A 6,000-nucleotide genomic window follows, 5' to 3' on the forward strand; every position below is an offset into this window, starting at 1 on the left:
TCGAAGAGTGCACTTCTCTCTCTAGCAGCGCGCAATTGAAGCAACAACCCGGCGTCCTTCGTTGCGGGACAGCATCGTCGTTTACCGTTGCAACGTGGTTTTTACTCACCACGTACTGTCACCTCCTCCGTCAGCCTTTCGCTATTAACATTCGCTATTAACGCGTCTGCAACTTTTGCACGCACGTTGATTAACGCGTCTTTTTTTCTGCCATATGTGTGTGCGTGTGTTGTAATCATCGCCCGAAGCCAATGGCGATCTCCATCGTTGATGATTGTTGCCTATCGCGTTATCATCTTGGAATTACTTTCTTATGCGATGCCGGATACATAATGTCTTTTCCTCATTCCCGAAGTGGACGATGTCCAATGGATGACAGCAAGGACGATGTTTATTATCTTGCGCGAGGAAACTCTCGCCGTTTCGTAATAAAACGCACTATTCATATATGGATACAGTTACATAAACTTTAATATTAACGAGTCTCTGAAATTAATCTTTTCGTTCTACGTATTATTGACGGAAATGCATGATTAGATGCGTGACCAATGCTCGCCGTAGAAAATCATGCGGCAATGATGCCTTTATGTAACTGAAAAGAAAGGCGATAATAAATACTCTCGCTATTACACGTAAGCAGTATCGTAAAATAAATTTGTAATTGTAATTCGCATCCTTCTATTCCTCGATTATCGAGAGAGAGAGAGGCGCGGATGAAAATGATTTCACTGTTTTGCATCAGCGTTTTGCATTAACGGAACATTGCTTGGAGTAATTTTAACGGATGTTTGTGGTTGCTCGTATCACGTGTGTTTTCGAGGATCTTTCTCCTGTCGTTGTAATTTATTCTTTCACTTAACGATGCAGTAGATAGGTATCAATCTTCGCGATCATAATTACACACGCAAAATAAGTGACAGAGAAAGAGAGAGATAAGCCAGGCTCTTTCGCGGTTGCAAAAAGGTAAAAGTGCGCAATCTGGACGGAATGCGGAATAGCAAAACAAAGTTGAGCCGCACTCCACAGGGTAGACCGAACTCGTGCCGTGGATCGGTAACATGCGCGATCATGCGCATATCGCATATCCGGTTACAGACGTATCGCCGCCTCTGGGATCTGCTACAGATTATTTGCCGCATCCTCTCGAGTTTATTAAGTTCTCGCAGCCTCCGGCTCACTCCCGTCAAAATTAAATGGATCGCGCGATATATCGCGTGCGGATGAAGCGTGCCATCAGACGAACATTAAGATCCGGATGGGGATTAGTAGGAGAAAAAGTTTCAAGATGGATTTCCACACATACTATGAAACAATCTTGTGTCTTCTCTTTCTCTTTTCTCTTTTGTTTTAAATAAAGCACTTTACAGTACTTTACTATTACGATCTAGTCTTAAAGGACAATGAGCAAGTTTTTTTATTCTAGCTTAATCTATTAAGTGGAAATTAAATGTAAGTTCACCCATTAGCATTCCTTAGTTTCTAATACAATGACGTGAACACATTTTTCTTGTGCACTACACAAGAACTTGTGTCTTTGATATTTTAATATTACACATCGTTAAATACAAAAATACAATTAATTGTATTAATTATTATAATATACACTGCAGTTAACTCTAGCACGTAGGAAGGTACTGGATTTATATTTTATTCGAATCCCTGTTGAGTATATTATTTTCTTTCTTTAATTAATGTGTATTCTTAAGTAATTATTATTTATAATGTTTTGAGAATTTTGTTTCTTGGTTTTTAAAGATTGCCTATTCTGCTATAAAATTAACATACGACAAGCTATGTTGCGCTGTCACAAGTAGGTATGTGTTTAGTTTGATTCATTGCCATCTAGACGCGACCCAGATTAATGACCTAATACATTTCATTTCCTATATTTTATATCTCAGCATGATTGATATAAAAAGACACGTATTCGTCCTACAAACTATCGTACTATATCTACAAATATCGCCATGCAAAATATGCATGATGTCCGAAAACGTGCCGACACGTGCCGTCAGGAACGAATAACTGTAATTTCGCTGCATTCGTCCGCGGACAGACGAGTAATTAAAACGTACGCATACACGTGCGAGTGCACTGCGCGGAAGACCATGCCAATTAATGCCCGGTTGCCGGAGCTGCGTTCTGATGACATAACTGTTTGCCCATCGCAGCACACCGAGAAGATCATTGCACCGGGGAGCGAGTGAATTATATTAAACGATGCGGATAATTGCAAACTTTCCGAGAAGAATTCGTTCGGGATTAATTCCGACGTATCTCCGTGACACGCACACGCACACCTGCCACAGGCAGGTATGGATACAACTAATAATTATCACGCTGCTCCATCGGCGAAGGACCGATCTTGCGGGAAAGCCGTGAGCGAGCCAAGTCAACTAGACAGCCCCATAAACGCAACTTTGCGTAACGTTCGGCTAACGGCTCGAATTCCCTCGATAATTCAGCCGCTTTCAGAGTGACTTAAACGAGCACGCACAAGTTGGAAGGCGCAAGGAACATTGCTCGCTACATTGTCGAGCGGTACCGAGCGGATGTTCGTAATAGCGAAACTTATGCACGCACGGGCGTGTCCCGGTATGTTACTTGGCATCTCATCTGCCCACACGTACGCACTCTGCGTCTGCCTTCCTGCATACTTGGGAGACGCATCGCATCTAGAGTGCTGGAGATCATGCTGAAAGTGTGCGACACAACGCACGGCCCGTGCACTCGCCCGTTGTACTTTCTTCCTTCGTGCAGGTGCAGGTGATTGAGCGTTTTGGCAAGGATTAAATTGCTTGGATTATCAAAGTCATTAAAATGAGTCTGAATGAAGCAAACAGATGGGGAAAGGGATTTGCTTGACCACAAATTGAGTGGCGTCAGCCGGTGTTGATGATGCAATCGATCTCCAAGTTGTGGATGTAGCGCGAGAAAGCAGATGACCTCGCGGAATCACGAGACGCGTTACTTCCGTCGTTTGTCCGCTTCTCCGTCTCGATGTCGCTGCGCACCAGAATCGATACTTCCGATTCTAATTCGTATTCCGTTCGTCGAGGCATGCACACGCGGCGTTTGCCGATGAGAATGCAAGCCCGTTATAGTAACACACTGAACCGATCTGGAATCTGGTCCACCAGACGGTTTGACACTGTCGATCCGCGCAATAAATTCACGTTGACAATTTGTAGTCTCCCGAAATTGGAACAAGCAGCACGTACCGTAATGCCCGTTCACTAAATACCGATTTCGATTTACCGCTCGTGTGACAGGAATCGACAATTCCACGACGAGACGTAATTCTACAAGAGCTAATATTATGTCTGACATTTCTTTCACGCTGAGAGGAGTAGTAACCCGTTATTACTCACAAGCTAAAAGAAGGAATAACTGAAGCTTATATTTTCGCGGTTTGAAGCGCACAAGTGAGATATGTCCATAATTCATGAGCTCCGTATGAAGCATGAAACTTAAAAGGAACCTACTGCGGACCTATCTCGTTTGCAATCCAAGTTTATCAATGTCGACTGTAATGTTGCATAAATGCGTTTCTCTTTTCCTCCGATTGTCTGCCCCTGTTCCGTGGTGTCAACGGGCTTCACGATTCTGCACGAACGTTACCGTTACGAGCGTACGTAGAATCGAGTTCGTCACTGGTATTCAGTACGTTCGTGCATTCGTCCAGAATATTTCGCGACACGCGATTCATCGGCTCTCGTTATTTCTTGCGAGTAATAAAAAGAAAGTACGTTTCTTAACCCATTTGTGCGAAACGAGCTAAGCTTGTGATTCGCCATGTAAATCGAAATATATAAGTACAGATCGAGCATTTATATTATTCTCTGCTTTTCTTATATGTATTAAATTAAATGTAACATAAGTTGTTTCCACAGTTTTTACAGCTTTTGTATTTTGCAAAAAATTAACAAATATCGATACGCGCTGTGCAAGTTACTTTTTGCTTTACCTTGCAGTTTATCCCCTTATAATCTCTGAAAGTTCAATGATTCATTTCCACACAGCGTTTCAGTATAACAGAAAAAATGAATTAGCGCATCTTGCCCACAGCGCGATATGAACTAAATGCCGCGCGAACAGTTCCACACATGCGCGGAGCTGAGCAAGCGCGTGTCACGCACCTAGCCAGCGAATCAACATTTTCACATAATTACTTTGAAAATCTGCTTTTTTCAAAAGATAATATTTAATATATATAACAATATATACGGTTCTCCGCGTTCCCGCGTACATTGATCGGTCTCACCAGAAAACGGTAATTCCCGTTTCCCGGGCGTGTGTAATGTGTTAAACTGCACTACAGAGAAATTGTGAGTGTGCATGTGCACCGGAACTATTAATCCGCTCGACTATACGTGGCATATACGTAAGGCAATCGCGGTAGCACCGGTTGACATTCCTTCCATCTCGCGCCGTTATGTAAACGTCCGCAGGAGTCAAAATCTCTCCTTTGCGCCGGTCTTTGCTAGTCTCTCGCGTTCGCAATTACGCAAGTCACCGGAGTCGCGCGCCGGTGACTTTTAGAGCGGCTGCGAAATTCAACCGCGGATTTAGCCGCGAGTTCGGGACTCGGAAACCGCCAGAATTGCCGGATATTTATCGGCACCGTCGCTTATAAAGTGCCGGACATTATTTGCCGTTGTTTAGCTTGCCATTCACGTCAAGATCGTTTTATTGCAATAATTTATAGCTCGGAGCTGTCACGCACACACACGCGCGCAACATGGAAGTATAATGCAATTTATTTATTTACGCGCTGTTCGCACGTAATGAGCGCACAGATAATACGTGTAAGATCGCGCAAATCAGGAACTACAGAGATAGCGCATTTATTATATATCTTTTTTAACTTATTCCGTTATTTTATGCAATTTCCACACAACGTGATTTCATTAAATGAACACGGGGAAAGAAGGAAATGCCATCATGGCGCCATGCACACTTCATATATTTCTTTTTCATTTAAAATTTTTACAAGTTTAAAATCAAAAAAACATTTATTTGTACCGCCAGGAAACTTAATTAACAAAGACTTAATAGTTCGACCACAATGACTGGTTTTTTTAACGTTTCGACGAGACAATAGTTCACAAAGATCGACTAATCGACTGACAGACCGAGACAAATAGCTAGATATTTTTCCAGCCAGTGTGGTCGAACTATTAAGTATCTTTGTTTTTACAAGTTCGTATACATCTCTCGTGGAACAATATAACACCCGTCATCGGTCTTGACAACGGTGTAATCGTAGTAGTGGTACGAAATTGCATTGCTCAAATTCGAGTTAATACTTAACATTCGCGAACTGCGAGGGAGAAAGGTCAACGCGAGGTAATTAATCGAGCGATGAAAATGGAAAACGTAATTGTGCCCCGTGCTCGTTTCTAGCGGCCTGCCTACCTTAGAAAGGCCCCGACGAGACCGAGATGTAAAATTAACCGAGATCCGGAGGATACGGCCTGCGATTAGTGCAAGTCAACGGCCGTGTGTGGGAAAGACACACCGTGCTACACACCAAGGCACACACAGCCTCGACAGGTTTGTGCGTCTACCGGCACGGTTCACGGCAGTAAAAACGGGGCCAAAATGTTAACCACTTTCTAGACCGCCGATCTATTATCGAGTCATAGAGCACGCCGTATCGTTTCCCACAGTGTAACTCGCACACGAAACTCCACCATCCCTCTGCGTCCAACATCCGATTCGTGATTAGCTTCTCATAACGTAATTAACGCGCTGTCATATTTTACAATGCGCTAAAATTTCTCTCTTGTAATGCCAATCGAATTTGAATTCTTTTCCGCATCGTGCTGTCCGTATTCGCCGTCGACTGGAATCGCAAATATTGTACATTCGTTACCACATCCGCGATGTCAGCACTCTGCATAGATCTGCAAAATTTTTTGTCCTTAAGAGAATAATTATCGTGCTGCTTTTTCTCGTTCGCGTGATGACGCGAGCGCACGAAGTAGGATCGATCGA

This window comes from Ooceraea biroi, chromosome 3 (assembly GCF_003672135.1).
Source record: "Ooceraea biroi isolate clonal line C1 chromosome 3, Obir_v5.4, whole genome shotgun sequence".
Classification (NCBI taxonomy): domain Eukaryota; kingdom Metazoa; phylum Arthropoda; class Insecta; order Hymenoptera; family Formicidae; genus Ooceraea; species Ooceraea biroi.